Here is a 19832-nt window from a genome sequence, read left to right as displayed (position 1 = left end):
ATTGCGTTTGACAACTAAAACTTCCCTTCATCAAGATGTGTATAACTTAAGCCCCCGCTAAACATTGCGAGGGTTGCGAGCATTATCATCTGCTCGAATTCTTACCCCAGGACTCCAACAGCATAAAAGCATAAGGCTGGAAATAGACGAACCGAGATCATCGCGGTACCGCGAAAATCGCGTATGACTTGAGCTGTCAATTATGTTATAAAATCTGAGATAATCGCGGTTCGTGTATGGAACCATCCGAGGTCTGGTGACGATTGAATGTGCCAAGAAGAAATATTTTTCTATCAATTTGCGAATCAAATTATTTATTTCACATAGTTTATGCAAAATAAAATACAAAACTCATTTCTCGACACGAGTTTTCTCACAAATCCGCCAGAAAAAGTAAAAATAATCGGTTCGCGCTGCCGCTGCAATACCGAAGTTGGGTATCTCTGCGAAACAGCAGGCGCGATTGGAGGCGCGGAAGATTTGACAGCTCTACTGTTATACAACTGCTATAAACAAGGCGCGAATTTCGCGGTATCGCGACGATCTCGGTTCGTCTATTTCCAGCCTAAGAGAGCGGTACTTGTTCCGACGCAATGCGTTGCGATTTTGCCAAAATGTATGGGATTTGACAGACGCATGCGTTAACGACGCACGACGCAGCGTCAAAGTAGAAAAATTTCTATTTCGACGCACGTCGTGATGCGTCTGTCAAAATGGTTTAACCATATCGGGTGAAAATCGATATTTTTCCACGTTAAATTGTTTCGAGCACAGTTTTGTGTGTAATTGGACTTCTAAATAATTTTATTAACAAAACAAAATAAATGTAGAGAAAGTAATTTCGTAATTGCTGCAAAACAGGTGTGTGTGTGGGTCAGTATGCAATATGCAATAAAAAAGCGAAAACATGCTTTGCACTGTTTTGAGCAGAACTGGAAATGATTTTACAGTTGTAATTTAACATTATAATCACATCAGAACCTATAAATAAGAGGCATTATTGCTGTTTGTTGATGTTTTTTTTAGTAAAATGTGTTGACATATCCATGCAGAACGCAGCGAACAGATACCAACGTGCGTCATGCAATGCGTTGCGATACGCTGCGTCGAAACAAGTACCAAGCCCTAACTAGAGGGAAGAAAATAGTGTCATTCGATTCTGGAATCTATCCATCAAACAGGGTTTGACAAATAGATGCCAGTCGGAAAAACGGAATTCGGAATGCTCATTTTCGATTTGCACCCGAGTAGATTTTTTCTGCCAACGTCGATAAAGCGTATTTAATTTTCTGATGATGATGTACAAAAACATGAAAAGAGCCCTTTCCTTTTATCGTACGCTCCGAAGTTCGTATTTACGGTGGTGGCAACGCTTTTTCGCATGCGATTTTATTGGACGGCCTGTCAAATTTTTATATGGGATTTGACAGATAACGTCGGACGACGAAATCGCACGTCCGACGTTATCTGTCAAATCCAATAGAAATCTCGTCCGATAAAATCGCATGCGAAAAAGCGTTGCCACCGCCCTTAGTTCGTATGCTGAAATTTCAGACTGTCAGCTGTTTGCATTGTATAGCAATTTTCGAGCAGCTATCAAAGTGGGTATAATAAACAGATGGGCTTATCCCAAGGTGTATGAAATTAGAAGGCTGATTTTTATCTCTTCTGGTCAAGGTGGATTTAAAAATATCAGGTGGTGGAACAAAGTGAGTGCATATATCAGGTGGGCTTAGGGCGGTGGCAACGATTTTTCGCATGCCGTTTTATCGGACAGCCTGTCAAATTTTTATATGGGATTTGACCAAGGTGGAATGTATTTAGAAGGTTGATTTTTACCCCTTTTGCTGGGCGACATTGTGGGGGACATCTGTCACTCTCTGCATACAAATTTCATTACCCCGCACCCAAGGTGGATTAAAAATATCAGGTGGTGGATTAGGGCCTTTGGGGGGGTCGCCCTAGTTGAGGGACTTTACGTCATTTTAGAACCGTTGACCATTGGTTTCCGCACACAAAGCTTAGCAAATAGAACAGATTTCTTTGTTATTATGTGCATTTTTGTGTGTCTATTGGTTTTATCGAAAAAACGTAATATATTAACAAAAGATTTGATGATTTGTTTATGCACGAAATTTAAAATCATGCTAGCATGAGTTCTAATCTAAAGTAAATTGTCCATGCGGCTCGTAGATAATGAGGAATTAATGTAAAAATTGAAAAAAAAATAATGATTTCTTAATTTTATCATCAAAAATGACGAAAACACAATGAATTATGGAATAAATTCACAGAATAACACAAAATAACACACTTTAATGTATGTTTCAATGTTAAATAAGCACTCACAAAGTCCAAAATATATTTTTAAAGAATAATTATTCGAAAAAATGGGGTAGATAAATTATATGAACAAATTTAATTAATGTAAACAAAGTTTGAATCCTGGGGACCTTACGTCAAGTGACGAATTGTCAAAATGCACTAGAGTCCACCACCTGATATTTTTAAATCCACCTTGCCCCGCACCAGCCCTCCCCGATTTTTATACCGGACTCTAATTTTTATACCGGACTCAACTCATTTCGATAACTCTAATAAAAGGAGAAATGAGATACGTATTTCTCCCATCCTGATAATGAAGGGTGAACATAGTGTAATTATTATGTTTTTTAAAGGTACTGTTTTAATTTTGCTTCATATAAATTTTATTTATATTAATTATAGCAAGAAAAAAAAATTAAAAAAAAAACACAGAAAAAAATTATAAAAATCAGGATTTGAACACACGCTTTCTCGGTTCGGAACCAAAAGCGTTGTTACTGCTCTATTTGGCAGTTTCAATAGTAAGGGCGCATAACCAGTATATAAACAAGCTAAGATGGCGGCAAGCTATCTGTTCTCGTAGAATCGAAATGTTAAAAATTTCAAAGAGAACCCGTTACAGCCATGAAAGTTTCGGTTGAAATCTTTATTCGCCTTCTAAGGCGAGTAAGGCCTTAAATGCCTTCTGAATGCCTTCGAAGCCGTTTAATGCTGGTAGGGTCGACGAAATCGCACGTCCGCGAAACGCGAAATCGCACGTCCGACGTTATCTGTCAAATCCCATATAAATCTCGTCCGATAAAATTGCATCCGATTAGTGTTGCCACCGCCCTTATGGTGGTCTTTCTCACTAAGGCAAGTGTCTGTGCTCCATCGCATGCGATTTTATCGCACGTGCTGTCAAACGCTTTTTCGTATCATATTGCGATTATTAGCATGATTTTAATAATATAACGATTATGATAAATTAAGTTGAGATTGTTCCTACAAAACACCACACATTTAGTTCAACAAATAAAATCGGATGCGGGGTCCGACGAAATAAAAAAAATTGATTCCGTCGTACGACGAAATCGCACGTCTGACGTTATTTGTCAAATTCCATATAAAATTTTGACAGGCCTTCCGATAAAATCGCATCCGATGGAGCACAGACACGGGCATTAGCGTTTGGCATGTAGCCATTTTGAGATTCAGTTTGACAACAGTCGTCGATATTTGTTTACAGGCAGCAGCTGCATTATAACGTGTAAAATGCTGATTTATGGAGTGTGGATGCAATATACAAATTTTTAGTTCTAAACAAATGTAAACAAAAAAAATTTATCATATCCAAATATCAGCAACATTCCCCTACCAGCAATGAGAATGAAAAAGTGTGTGAGCGTTTCTACATACACCGAGAATGCAGCTGAGAAAATAACTGACAGCATGCTTTGACAGCGTCTGACAGCATTTTCGGTGAGAGAATTCTCCTCGGCATGCAAAGAACGATGGAGCTGAGAAAAAGTTGAATTGGCAGTTTATAGCGATCGATCAATTATAGTTTGCATTTTTGCCGTCTAATAATCGTAGATATATTATTAAAAAGTAAAAGAAACTTTTTTGACTTCATTTTAGCGATTAAAATGGATTTTTTCAACATCATTTGAAAAGTCTCATCTCGGCGCTTTTCAGAGCTTCTACACACACCAGCGTGAGAAACCGGTTGTCAATTCTCTCACAGCCATCTCTCAGCTGCATTCTCGGTGTATGCAGAAACGCTCTGTGACTTTCTGGCGAGGGGCATGTAGAAGCAGGTGGAGACGGTTGGAAATACGCGGAATTACGCGGAGGCGCGAGCGTGTTTTGGTTTTTACACAGCTTTGCACTTACACAGTTACACATGTGTAAATGTGTGCGTTCGCTTTCAGCCTGCGCGCTCAGTTTGGTTTTCTCGCAGCGGCTTGCTGCTCAAGCGAAATTTTTCGGGGATAATGAACACAAACTCATGCCATCTCTTTCTATTCATTAGCCCTACTCTCTCACACGCATCGATGAACTTTTACACATCTCTTTGTTCATTTAAAGGGTTTAAAACTGATAGATAAAGATTCATGTTCATGAAGTAGTTATGGTCAAATGGTAAGGGTGTAATATTTGTACCATGGTCGACCTGAGTTCAATTCCATTTTCATTGATGATTTAAAGTTTTCTTTTATTTTTAAAACATCCAGCTCCAATAACTTCAGATCCCTTTACCCATTGTTAGAAATGTGTGTTCAACAGTCAATCTGTTATTTTTATTGTTTTATTTATTTCTTTTAATTCATTTAGTAACAGTACCCCTTCATACAAAACTAACAAATAGCACGATAATGAATAATAATATGGTGGCGCAACTGGCAAAGTGGTTCGAAGTAGAATTAGCGATGTGGTTGGTAGCATCAAGGATGAAGCATGAGCATGAATTGGAATATGAGGGAAGGGAGTGAATCCGAATGTTCATTTCTATTTTTAGCTCTTTTATGCATGGGTTCATCCTTCACGTGTGTTCACTATCCCCGAAAATGATCTTTATTTCGCTGGTCTTTTCGGGGATGATTCGTTAACGAATTATCCCCGAAAAGACCAGCGAAAACCAGCGTGGTCGGGAGCTTGGGTCTCGCTCGCACTAGTGCAGCGAGTGTTACCGTCCAAATAGACATAGAGCGACAACGTCGCGCGCGACGAGAAATAGCTCAAAATTTCACTCGGTGTAGATCAAAGTAGCTCATTTGACCAACTTGTTTTTTATTAGAAAACAGACAAAAATAAGTTAAAATGTGTTCAAATCTATTTTTTTGCGTTTGGCATTAATCTGGCTTTTAAAAAAACTAGATAATTCGATTATTTAGGATGAAGCAAAATTGTCGCGCGCGACGAGTAGCTCTGGTTGAAAAATTGAGCTACTTTTTTCACGCGCGAAGTCGTCGCGCGCGACGTTATCGCTCTATGTCTACCCAAGCTCCTGACCACGCTGGTTTTCGCTGGTCTTTTCGGGGATAATTCGTTAACGAATTATCCCCGAAAAGACCAGCGAAATACAAATCATTTTCGGGGATAGTGAACACACGTGAAGGATGAACCCATGCAAAAAAGAGCTAAAAATAGAAATGAACATTCGGATTCACTCCCTTCCCTGATAATCCAATTCATGTTCATGCTTCATCCTTGATGCTACCAACCACATCGCTAATTCTACTTCGAATCACTTTGCCAGTTGCGCCACCATATTATTATTCATGATCGTGCTATTTGCTTGTTTTGTTGTATGAAGGGATACTGATACTAAATGAATTAAAAGAAATAAATAAAACAATAAAAATAATAGATTGACTATTAAACACGCATTTCTAACAATGAGTAAAGGGGTCTAAAAGTTACTGGAGCTGCATGTTTTAAAAAGAAATCAGAACTTTAAATCATCAATGAAAACAATAAAAATGGAATTGAACTCATGTCGACCATGGTGCAAACATTACACCATTACCATTTGACCATTACTAGTTCATGAACATGAATCGTTATCTATCAGTTTTGAACCCTTCAAATATAGCACAATGAACAAAGAGATGTCTAAAAGTTCATCGATGCGTGTGAGAGAGTAGAGCTGATGAATAGAAAGAGATGGCATGAGTTTATGTTCATTATCCCCGAAAAATTTTGCTTGGGTATTTGGACGGTTACCGTCCAAATAGACATACAGCGACAACGTCGCGCGCGACAAAAAGTAGCTCAATTTTGCAAACAGAGCTACTCTTCGCGCGCGTCATTTTTGCTTCATCCGAAATAATCGAATTATCTAGTTTTTTACAAGCCAAACACATTTTGAACACATTTTAACCTATTTTTGTATGTTTTCCAATATAAAACAAGTTCAAGTGTTCGCCGTGACCGTCCAAATAGACATAGAGCAACAACTTCGCGCGCGACAAAAAATAGCTCAAAAATTCACTCGGTTTAGATCAAAGTAGCAAATTTGACACAGTCAACCAACTTGTTTTTATTTGAAAACACACAAAAATTGGTAAAAATGTGTTCAAATTTTTTTTGCGTTTGGCATTAATCTGGCTTGTAAACAAAGTAGATAATTCGATTATTTCGGATGAGTAAACTGTCGCGCGCGGCGAGTAGCTCTGTTTGTAAAATTGAGCTACTTTTTGTCGCGCGCGACGTTGTCGCTGTATGTCTATTTGGACGGTTAATATAAATACAGTCTGTTCCCGAGTTACGCGGTTTCTGCGTTCCCGACGAATCCGCGTCACTCGAATATCCGCGTAAGTCGAATTTCATGTTTTTTGGCTAAAATACTATTTATCACTCGCAGTTTTTTATTTAAATTAATACTTTCATACACTTTATCATTTATTTGATATGATTCGTGCAGAAAATTCGAACATTTCTGGCTTTTAAGCGGTTTCAATTTGTTAGCAAAAATGCAATTTATACTGAACTTGAAGCAAATTGTACTGATTTGACATTTAATCTGTCAAATTTCGAAAACCGCGTATCTCCGAATCCGCGTAAGTCGAGAACCGTGTAGCACGGGAACAGACTGTACAGTAGAACGTCGATTATCCGGGGGCGGATTAACCGGCGTGCGGCTTAACCGTGCGCATAAATGTGACAGCTGTTTAAACGTACAGCCAAAGTGGGTTCATTATACAGGTGGGCTTATCCCGAACAATTACTACCCACTTTGCGTACAGCGAACATTTGCAGCGATAGTCAAGTGGGCAACCAGATTTTTGTGTTGCTCTGAGGTGTCTAAGGGTATTTTCGAAATTAATTTTTGGTCATGAACAGTTGTTAAACCTGTAGATATTGATTAAAATAATATTTTAATAACGATTAATCGATTTATTCAAGTTGGATTAATCATAAAACTAATCAAAAACTAGTAATATAATAATTTTTATATGAAAATGACATTTCTTGGACCATTATCCGTGCAATCGATTAACCTTGACATTGTGGGGGACATCTGTCACTCTCTGCATACAAATTTCATCAGGCACGTGTCTGTGCTCTATCGCATGCGATTTTATCGCACGTGCTGTCAAACGCTTTTTCGTATAATATTGCGATTAATTGGATGATTTGAATAATATAACGATCATGAAAAATTAAGTTGAGATTGTTCCTACAAAACACCACACATTTAGTTTGACAGATAAAATCGGATGCGGCGTCCGACGAAATCAAAAATTTTGATTCCGTCGTACGACGAAATCGCACGTCCGACGTTATCTGTCAAATCCCATATAAAATTTTGACAGGCCTTCCGATAAAATCGCATCCGATGGAGCACAGACACGGGCCTCACCCCGCACCAGCCCTCCCCGATTTTTATACCGTAGCCCCCGGAAGAGATGTGTCAAGTCGAGAAATGTCATTTTGCTCTGAACAACTTCACCTTGTCATTTATAACACCTTGGTCCCGAGCTGCCCGGATAATCGACGTTCTACTGTATTACGTTATTATGACTTATTCAAATAAAAATGTATTTTTTACTTTTCTTAGACAAAAATCAAGCTTTAGTAACACGAAACTGTATTAGTATCGTTAGTATATTGTTATAAAAACGAGATTTAAACGTTCACTCCTCATTTAAAGGTAGCGTCAAATGGCCCTCAATATAGTTATTTTTGAAACAATGCGGCCCGCGAGCTGAAAAGTTTGGAGGCCCCTGGTATACGTCAAGGTTGAATGTATAATGAGGTGTAGTTATCCCTACAGGCAAAGAGAGCGAAATTTACAGGCGAGGGGCATGTAGAAACAGGGGGAAGGGGTTCGGTCGATTTTGTATTGGACATGGCGGCCAAGCAGCAGTGATTTTTTCCGAATTGAGAGTGAGCGCGCGCAGCGCTCTCTCGCTTGCCTTCAAATTACACGGGGCGCTCTCGCGATACAAAACAGCTGATCAGCTGATTTCCCCTCCCTCCCGTTTTTTCCTTTCGCGCTGCGCTGGATGCGCGGATCAGCTGTTCTTGCTCTCTCGCGTTTCTTTCGGTTTGCGCTGCGCTGTTGCCGCACTTGCGCGCTGCGCTGAACACCCCCTCCCCCTCGTTTCTTTCAATGCGCGTTGTGCGCTGTGCGCTTTCGTTCACTTTGATTTGCAGCGTAATAAAATCGCATCCATCGAAATAAAACTTAAATACATCAAACTCGTTTGATATTTTAACACTTTATTGAAACCTAAGGCACAGTTCCACATATCGCTAACCACAATCTTGCCACAAAACCACACATATTTTTTTAAATAAATAATTAAAAAAAATCGTCACTTCAAGCACCCGCCTTACTGCCTGTATGTTGTGTATGTTGAATACTGTAAAAAAAGCATTGAAATAAAGCAGCATAATTTACATATTCATGTTGAATTATGAAAGATTAACGCTGCTATATTTCAATGCGCACAACACTTCAACACTTGAAAATACGACCGAGGCCGTAATAATGTAAATTGAAATAAATAACACTTCAACACTGTCCTAACAGTTCTGTTGTCAGTGTTTGTAGCAATACCGCACTGATACGGGTATGGTCTGACGCCTCTCGAAGGCTAATATAGGATCTCCATACCCTACTCCGATTCAATACGTCCACGGCGTACAGAACGGTAACATATTTCTCCAAATATCTGAGCTTGGGTATACGGGGAAACCCAACCCCTTGGGAAGATGGGCTATATGGCTAAATTGAGCCGGGGGGGGACGACCAGCGTCTGTTCTCCATGTTAGGGGCGGCTGGTTGCCCCTTCTGTCCTGGCATCCTACGGGACTTTAATCAGCTAGGATGCGTAGGCCCTATGACGAGACTGGAGGTTGGGGAGAGGTCTTGCAAACCACCCCTGGAAAAACATAAATGCAACGAAAGGAAACCAAAGGATTTCGAACCGGACCAACCGATACCGACCCACGCAACCGAACAAGGCAAACGATTGGAAACTCGGAACATGGAACTGCAGATCTCTCACAGCACCCGGAAGTACCCGCATTCTTTCGGACGAGGTGAGGGCCCGTCCCAAGCGAAATTTTTCGGGGATAATGAACATAAACTCATGCCATCTCTTTCTATTCATCAGCTCTACTCTCTCACACGCATCGATGAACTTTTAGACATCTCTTTGTTCATTGTGCTATATTTGAAGGGTTTAAAACTGATAGATAACGATTCATGTTCATGAACTAGTAATGGTCAAATGGTAATGGTGTAATGTTTGCACCATGGTCGACATGAGTTCAATTCCATTTTTATTGTTTTCATTGATGATTTAAAGTTTTGATTTCTTTTTAAAACATGCAGCTCCAGTAACTTCAGACCCCTTTACTAATTGTTAGAAATGAGTGTTTAATAGTCAATCTGTTATTTTTATTGTTTTATTTATTTCTTTTAAATCATTTAGTATCAGTATCCCTTCATACAACAAAACAAGCAAATAGCACGATCATGAATAATAATATGGAGGCGCAACTGGCAAAGTGATTCGAAGTAGAATTAGCGATGTGGTTGGTAGCATCAAGGATGAAGCATGAGCATGAATTGGAATGTGAGGGAAGGGAATGAATCCGAATGTTCATTTCTATTTTTAGCTCTTTTTTGCATGGGTTCATCCTTCACGTGTGTTCACTATCCCCGAAAATGATCTGTATTTCGCTGGTCTTTAGCTGGTCTTTTTGAAATGTTAACGAATTATCCCCGAAAAGACCAGCGAAAACCAGCGTGGTCGGGAGCTTGGGGTGGCTTCGGAATAGTAGCACTTCAGGAGACGCGCTGGAAAGGAGTGACGGAGCGCCCCTATCGTAGCGATTGCATGATCTACCAAAGCGGTGGTGAAAAGCATGAACTCGGTACGGCGTTCCTGGTCATAGGTGAGATGCGAAAGCGAGTGATCGGGTGGTGGCCGATCAATGAACGGATGTGCAGGTTGAGGATTCGTGGCAGGTTCTTCAACCTGAGCATCATAAATGTGCATAGTCCGCACCTTGGAAGCACCGATGACGATAAAGACAATTATTATACGCAGTTGGAGAGGGAGTACGACCGCTGCCCACAACACGACGTTAAAATTGTCATCGGGGATTTTAATGCTCAGGTCGGACGGGAGGAGGCATTTAAACCGACGATAGGAAGTTTCAGTGCCCACCGGCTGACCAACGACAACGGGCTTCGGCTCGTAAACTTCGCCTCCTCCAAGCACATGAACATTCGCAGCACCTTCTTCCAGCACGCACCTCGCTTCAGTTACACCTGGAGATCACCGCAGCAAACACTTTCCCAGATCGACCACGTTCTCATCGATGGAAGGCACTTCTCGGACATAATCGACGTAAGGACCTATAGAGGAGCAAACGTCGACTCAGACCATTTCCTGGTTATGGTTAAGTTACGCCAGAAACTGTGCGTGGCCAACAAACTGCGCTATCAGCCCACCCCAAGGCTCAACACGGACCGGCTGAAACAAGCTGTTGTGGCGAGGGACTTCGCAATCGCGCTTGGGGAAGCGCTGGCGGAGGACATCACTACCGAGGCGATGTCTCTCAATGACCACTGGCGCATGGTGGAGCAAGCCATCAGCAGCACGGCCGAGCGAACAATTGGCCGCGTGACCCATAACCAGAGGAAGGAATGGTTTGATGCTGAGTGCAGGCGAGCACTCTCCGAGAAGAACGCCGCGCGGACCCGCATGCTCCAGCGCGAGACCCGGCAGAACGTGGAAGACTACAGACGACTGAGAAGGCAGCAGACCCTACTCTTCCAGGACAAGAGGCGCGGCTTCGAAGAGTCGGACGAGTAACTCATGCAGCAGCTATCCCAGTCGGGGGAAACTCGTAAGTTCTACAGGATGCTGAATGCGGCACGGAGCGGTTTTACTCCCATGACCGCTATATGCCGCAGTGAGGAGGGAGATATCCTGTCGGACGAGCGAGAGGTGATCGACAGATGGAAGTGCTACTTCGACAGACACTTGAACGGAGCGGATACCAGAGCAGACGCAGGAAGCAGAGGAGAGCAACCCTACGACAGCCAGCATGACAATGACGAAGTGCCCCCGCCATCTTTGGACGAAGTCATCAGCGCCATCAAACAGCTGAAATGTAACAAGTCAGTTGGCAGCGATGGTCTGGAGGCCGAACTGTTCAAGATGGGTTCGGAGAGGCTTGCCGTCATCATGCATCGGCTGATTGTTAGGATTTGGGATCAGGAAGAACTACCGGACGAGTGGAAACTGGGTGTCATACACCCAGTGTACAAAAAGGGCGACAGGCTGGACTGTGCTAACTTCCGGGCCATCACAGTCCTGAATGCTGCCTACAAGATCCTGTCCCGAATACTCTTCTGCAGACTTTCGCCTCTTGCTACAGATTTCGTCGGCAGCTATCAAGCTGGATTTGTTGGAGGCAAATCAACTACCGACCAAATCTTTACTCTACGGCAGATCCTCCAGAAATGCCGAGAGCACCAGATCCCTACGCACCACCTGTTCATCGACTTCAAGGCGGCCTACGATACCATAGATCGGACCGAACTATGGAACACCATGCAGCAGCATGGATTCCCTGGGAAGCTGGTACGACAGTTACGGGCCACTATGGACGGGGTGCAGTGCAAGGTGAGAGTGACGAACATGCTGTCAGAAGCATTCGAATCTCACCGGGGTCTGAGGCAAGGGGATGGACTCTCCTGTTTGCTGTTCAACATCGCTCTGGACGGTGTCATGCGAAGCACGGGCTTCGACATCCGGGGCACGATTTTCACCCGAACTCTCCAATTCCTTGGCTTCTGCGGCGGTGTGCGAGGCGTACACCCGACTGAAACGCGAAGCCGCTAGGATTGGATTGAGGATCAATGCGACGAAGACAAAGTACCTGCTTGCCGGGGGCTCTGACCGTGATAGAGCCCGACTCGGAAGCAGAGTATCAGTTGACGGCGACGATCTCGAGGTGGTAGAGGAGTTCTGCTACCTTGGCACGATCGTAACTTCGAACAACAACGTAAGCAGCGAAATCCGAAGGCGCATTGTTCAGGGAAATCGTGCCTACTACGGGCTCCACAAACTCCTGCGATCCAGAAGACTCCAACAACACACGAAATGCGCGATATATCGCACACTGATACGTCCGGTGGTCCTCTACGGGTACGAGTCCTGGACTTTACTGACGGAGGACGCCAATGCACTCGCCATTTTCGAACGGCGGGTGCTAAGGACTATCTTTGGCGGTGTGTGCGAGCACGGCGTGTGGAGAAGGAGGATGAACCACCAGCTAGCTGAGCTGTTTGGCGGTGCAGACATCCTGACGGTCATCAAAGCCGGAAGGATACGCTGGCTGGGGCACGTGATGAGGATGCCGGACTCATGCCCCACCAGGAAGGTGCTCGTCAGCGACCCGTTCGGCACGAGGCGTAGAGGAGCACAGCGAGCTCGCTGGCTGGATCAGGTGGAGTCGCACCTGTCGGAGATAGGATGCAGCCGTGGTTGGAGGACTGCAGCCCAGGACCGAGTTTCCTGGAAACGAATTGGCGACCTGGCCATGTCTACGAGACGTGCTCATTGAGCAGGCCAAGAAGAAGAACACTTCAACACTTCACTTCAAATTACATCGAGCGCCCGGGACTTAGGCTAAAACGCGCGTGGCCTCACACTGCGAAGGCTTGAGCTGTACTGACGATTTTGTGTGGTAGCAAGAAAGGGAACGCACAAGGAACACTCGCTGCACTAGTGCGAGCGAGACACCGACACCAGCAAGTCGCTGCGAGAAAACCAAACTGAGCGCGCTGGCTGAAAGTGAACGCACACATTCACACATGTGTGATTGTGTGAGTGCGAAAACTGTGTAGAAAGCAAAACACGCTCTCGCCGCCGCGTAATTCCGCGTACAGTGGAGCGCCGTTTATCCGGGTACCTTTTATCCGGCTTTCCGTTTATCCGTGCTGTTGAGAAATGACAGTTCAATACAAAAGTAACATTGCGTTATGAGGAGGATATTTGAAAAAGCGGTTATAAGAGACATTTTCATTACAAAAACACTATAATGCATGGCAAATTTTAAATATTCTCTTTGGAAAAAACATGAAGTTAGTAAAAACTGGGTTATTTTTATCAAAAATAAGAAAAATTTCCAAAACATAACCAGGAATTGGTGATAAAATATATCATTTGACTCATTTTCCGTGTTATTCGCTTATCCGGGCGAGGTCAAGTCCCGAGAAGCCCGGATAAACGGCGCTCCACTGTATTTCCAACCGTCTTTACATTCTCTTTGCTAGTACCCAAGCGAAAATTTTCGGACGATAACTCATACACTCTCATAATTTGACAAGCAATGTATGATTGTATGTGTGGTTCTTCCATTCGCAACATTTCGCTCTCCAAGCCAAGCGTTGAAGCAGGTTATGTGTATTTCTTTTTGTGTATTACGTTTAGTTTGCATCAGTTGTGTTCTTTCGTATCGTATCATTCATATAAATACCAACAATTTAAAAACGATTTAACCTTAAAATGTGTAACGCTAGACGTGCAATGAAGATAGCAAATATGCCATTGCACGCTGTTGTGGTTATGTGTCGAAAAAAGTCTGAATCTCGTACACTGTTTCGTTTGTCAAATCGTGCACGAAATATCAATCGAAAAAACAGCCGAAAAGTGACATTTTCACTCGTTTTGGTATGTGCCGAAAAAGTCTGAATCTCGTACACTATTTCGTTTGTCAAATCGTGCACGAAATATCAATCGAAAACACAGCCGAAAAGTGACTTTTTCACTCGCTTGGCTAGGGATAGCGCTTTTGGCGATCCCCCCCCCATCCCTGGGCTTCGATTTTGACAGATGGGTTTCCGCTTGTACAGGGTGGCATCGTAGAAGTGATACACTTTGTTTTTGTAATAAAATTGACACCAGGATTGATTTCTCTTAGGAATCGATTGAAATAGCTTCTATTGGTACTAAACCTGCATTTCATTTAATTTATTTCAAATCTTTCACCTTTACACTTGATAACCGCCCGTAGGCGCTTTTGGAAATCGTTGCAGGCCGCACGCACAACTTCATCCAGCATTTCGTCCCATATCTTTAACAACCGTTTCTTGAATCCGTCCAAATGCAAATGTTTGACGTCGCCCAACTTTTCAAGCATGTATCCCCATATGCAGAAGTCCAACGGGTTCAAATATGGAGACGACGCAGGCCATTCCGATGCACTGATAAAAAAAAGCAAAAGCACATTGCACCACTTCTGAAAGATCGAAGCTTTATGGGCTGGAGGTGAATCATGTTGGAAGCAAAAGCTGTCGTTGCCAAAAAGCTTCTTAGCGTATGGCTTCAAGTGGCCTTGAAAAACGTGTTCTAAATAGTTCTCCTTGTTGATCTTCACGCCTTTGTCGAGAAAAAATAACGAAATCTTCTCTTTGACCGAGATAGCTCTCCAAACCATCACAGCTGACGCATTTTGATACCGTTCGACTGTTCTTTTGGCGGCTGTTATATCCCGAATACATGTTCCATAAATACGATCATTCTGCTTATTCAAAGTTTCCTCCAGAGTGAACAGTTTTTCGTCCGAAAAGATGATGTTGTGGCCTGCGTGCGTCTTCAGCAACAAGCGAGATCTGGTCACCCTTTCGGTAATAGTTTTGCTGGTTAAGCCGTGATTTTTTACTTTTTAAACGCTCTGTAACCAAGGTCCTTTTTCAGAATGTTTTGCATGGAAAAGTGACTCACGTTCATTTAACGCGCCATTTTTCTTCCCGCGCGAGCTGGATTTTGCCCCACACGTTCCTTTACCGCTTTGATCACCGCTGGAGTCCGAACACTCAGTTTTTTGCCCAGTTTCTTATTTGGAACAACCGTGCCTGTCTCCTCGTTTCGCTTGATGGTCCGGTAGGCGAATAGTCGACTTAAATTGAGATGAGACAGTTTCTGCTTACTCTGTATGTTTGTCAATCCATGCAAATGCAAGATTTTTATTTGTTCGCGACTTGAATCCATTATAATATATGAGAACACTGAAGTGAACACTAAGTTTACGTTTTTAACGATAAATAGTAAACAAATTAAGCAGCCAAAATATGCAAATGAGTTTGACACACAGTGACAAAAAAACACAATACAGGAGCACTCGAATAGGTGTATCACTTCTACGATGCCACCCTGTATATGTATTGATGGATTGTTTACGTTTTGCATGGCAATATTTGGTGGAGATCAATTTGGGTGAATATTTTAGTTTTTAGAACAAAGTCCGTGATTTAAAATGGAAATTTTCCTTCAAGAACTTGAAGCGTTCGCCAAAAGCGGAAAACTAACTGTCAGTTTTCTTCGTCCATTCTTCTTCCACCTAGCTGTCAAAACGGGCTTATAACTTGACCTGATATCTTTACGGTCTTTGGTATACGTAGTTTTTCACCCACACTACGACACAAATTGGGTTTATTATACAGGTGGGCTTATCCCGAACAAATTCTACAGCCGTACTGTAGAAAAGTTAAAACGAAATGACAAGAGGGGATTCGATCTGTAACGACCAAGCGTTTTACGGTTGGCGGAAGGTTAATTGGCCGTTTTAATAAGATTTAGCACAATTCGGAAGAGCACACAAATAATTATACGCAGAAGTCAGTGGCTTACGTCTGTTCAGTTCAATGTCGCGCCAAGAAGAGAGCTTTATTCTATGACAGTTCATCTAGCACACCGGGTGCTCCAGCGGTCAAGGTATAATGCGTTTATACCGCTGCGTTCGGGGTTCGGGTTGAGTGCACAGTGGGCGATATTAGTCCGGACGTTACAGCTCGGCTTTCTTGAACAATAAATTGCCCTCAATTTCCTTATCACTGGACTCGGTCCAACGTCGGAACTTATTCGTTTCTAGAACCCCATCGTAGGGTAGTTGTGTGAGTTGACATCCTTCTACATCGCGTACCACGTACCTATCATGGGGCAACACTTTATGGATGACGTAAGGTCCCCTGAATTTAGGATTGAGCTTCTTATTACCACTATCGGTCGTATCAGAGTAACGTATAGCCACTAAGTCACCTTCCTTATAGCACTGCGGTGGTTTGTGCTTTTGCTAAAGTATTCCTCATTCTTCCGTTGAGACTCTTCTATGTTTTCTAACGCTTTATCCCGAATGGCTTCTAAGTCCCTAGAGGCTCGATCAAATTTCTCATACAGGTATTCGGCTAACTCGTCTGGAACTTTACCGCGTTGCTCAACACCAAAGAGTAGGACAGAGGGGCAGAAGTTCGTAGATGTGTGGACGGTATTGTTTAAAGCGTATTCGGCTGACCGCAACTTGGATACCCAATCGGTCTGGTCTGGAGCATCAGATAGTTTGCTAAGGATAGGACGCAACACACGGTTCACCCTTTCTACCTGTCCATTGGCTTGTGGGGATCCGGTGGCGTTGAGGACATGGCTAATGTTATGCGATTCCAAGAAGTCCTCAAACAAGGTTGAGGTGAAACAAGTAGCTCGATCGCTAACAATCCGCCTAGGGCGGCTATAGTAAGACATATATTGGGAAAGGGCAGAACACACTTCCTTCGCATTAGTTGAGGAGGTTGGGTAAAGTTTGGTTAATTTAGTGAAAGCATCGATAACAACAAGTATATACTTCTTGCGTAAGGGAGAACTAGGGAGCGGACCTAAATGGTCAATATGGATGGTATCGAATGGTAAGGGCTCTTTAGGGATGCTGTACATATTCCGGGCATTAGTATGATGAGGTGCAGAATAAACAATGCACTTGAGGCAGTTCTTAATGAATTTGTCGATAGTGGGCTTCATGTGGGGGAACCAGTAATGCTGACTGATTTTGCTGAAGGTTTTGTTTATGCCCAGGTGGCTAATTCGCTCGTGAGTGTGTCTAATTACGTTGTCGACCATCTCCGAAGGGACATACAATTGAGGTTGACCATCAGGTATGTCGCGATAGACAAGCCCATCTTGAAGTAAGAATCCGTCAACTTCTTCTGATTCTAACCGATGTTTAAGAGCTTCGATAGATGGGTCACGCGTCTGAGCTACTTGAAGCTGGAAGTCAAGGTCAATCTCACCGATGGCACCCACAGCTTCGGTGCGACTCAGTGCGTCGACATGAGGCATAGAAGTGCCTGAGCGATGACAGATGGTATAATCGTAATTTTCCAGAAACAAGGACCACCTGGCAATCTTAGCGGAAGCATTACGGTTCTTAAGGGTCTCGACCAGAGAGTTGCAGTCAGTAACTATCTTAATGGGGAGCCCATGAACATAAGTGTGAAAGCGCTTAAGAGCGTAAATGATGGAAAGAGTTTCAAGCTCATAACTGTGTAACTTGGACTCGTCTTTTGAAGTGGTTTTGGAAAAGTAAGCAACAGGGTGCAACTTATTGTCATCCTGTTTCTGAAGGAGAATAGCGCCAAAACCAAAGGAACTTGCGTCACAGTGTAATTCGGTTTCCCGTTTTGGGTCGAATATGGAAAGGACAGGAGAATGCACAAGTTTGTCACGTAAGGTTTCAAAAGCATGCACACAATTTGAATCGAAGTTAAATACTTCGTCCTTCTGAAGAAGTTTTGTCATAGGTGTAGCGATGCAAGAGAAAGATGGAACAAACCGTCGGAAGTATGAAAACAGACCAAGACAACGTCTGAGCTGCTTTAAATTAGTGGGCATAGGGTAATTAGTAAGTGCTTTAATGTGCCTTTCACTAGGCTGAATTCCAGAAAAGTTAGCTTTGTAGCCCAAGTATTCTATTTCTTCATGGACAAATTTGCACTTGTCAAGACGAAGTTCTAAATTATTCTGCTTAATCTTTTCTAATACGGACCGAAGGGTACTGAAATGAGAGCTAAGATCGGTAGAAGCGATGATGATGTCATCGAGGTACACTACTATTCTGCCATCATCAATGAATTCCCTTAAGATAGAATTAATAAAACGTTGAAATTCGGAAGGGGCGTTACGAAGACCAAATGGCATTTTCAGATATTCAAATTGACCATCTGGGGTCACAAAAGAAGTGTAGGGGATAGACTCCTCACTCATTGGGACTTGATGGAATCCGCTTTTCAAATCCAGCAAACTGAAGAATTTTTTTCCACACAGATGCTCCAAACAAGTTTCGATAAGGGGTAAGGGGTAATTGTCCCGAACTGTAATTTTGTTGAGGGCCGGTAATCCACACACATACGAACCTCGCCACTCTTTTTCCTAACGAGGACAAGCGCAGAAGCATAAGGAGAATTACTGGGCCGGATGATGTTTTCTGCTAACAGTTTATCAACAATTTGCTTAACCTGCTGTCTTTCACCATAAGAGAGTCTTCGCGGCTTAGTAAATATTGGTGTATCATGAGTCAGATTGATTTTCATAGGGTGTTTGAGTGGTATAACATCTGAAGTATAGATGAGGTATGAGTTTTCAACAATAGAATTGACTATTGAACGTTGTTCCAAAGATAGTGTTTTTCCTAAATCCAATTCATTATCGGCTTCAGCCACATCGAGCGCACAAATACTCCTTATAGCATCGTCTAATTTTTCTGGAAGAATCGTATCTACTTCTTTAAGTTCCGTCGATAGAGGTTTAGTAATACATGAAGTTGTAAGAGATGAATACGTAAGAAAAATATTAAGTGAGTTCAGTAAATCGCGACCGATAATGACTGGCCACGCAATTCCAGGTAATATAATAAAAGAGTGTTGAACGGAATGATTCTTAAATCGGATAGTACAATCGATTTTTCCTCGAGAGTAAAGTGGTCCCTTAATCATAGTGCAGTATTCGGTAGCGGAAAGAGGTCCTAGCATCTTAACTGGTACTATCGTGTCGCTAATGAAGCTCACAGGACTTCCTGTGTCGAGAAGGGAACGAACGCAGGGAAGGGTGGTACGCTTAGCAGAAGGGTGGAAAAATGTCAAACTCACCTCTTGATTTGTGGCGAGAGCTTCGTCCGAACTAGTATTGCCCTCGACAGTGGCGTTGGCCCGACGTTCAGGACAGTTACGGTAGACGTGTCCAGTCTGGAAACAACGAAAACATCCGCCGGGTGGGCGCTTAGGTCGCGGGCACGCGTTCTGAAGGTGTCCGAATCAGGAGCAGTTGAAGCAGCGGATGGGTTCCTGCGATGGGCGGGGCCGTTCCATACAGCTGTTCGTTGTGGCCCGGGCATCAGCGGAAGGGGGCTGGGTGGTGCAAAGATGACGGCAAGATTCGAAAAGTTTCAATTTCTTCCGGAAGTCGTTCATCGTAAGAGGCATGAAATGCAGACTCGACGTAATTGACGGGCTTCCCAAGCCGTCGATGACGATCGGGATCAGTTCTGAATCGGCGATACTGGCTTGGTCTGCGATGCGCTGCATGTCAAACAAGTAGTGCAGGGCGGATTCCTGGGGCCGCAATCGACGGTTACGGAGTTGGCGATAAACAGATTCGGGCGTAGCAACGACGTGAAGATTGTCGATCAACTCTTTCTTCAACTCATCATAAGTGGTTACAACA

This window comes from Anopheles arabiensis, unplaced genomic scaffold (genome assembly GCF_016920715.1).
Source record: "Anopheles arabiensis isolate DONGOLA unplaced genomic scaffold, AaraD3 Autosomal_pericentromeric_contig0024, whole genome shotgun sequence".
NCBI lineage: Eukaryota > Metazoa > Arthropoda > Insecta > Diptera > Culicidae > Anopheles > Anopheles arabiensis.
The sequence above is the reverse complement of the archived record's forward strand: the minus strand, read 5'-3'. Positions refer to the sequence as shown.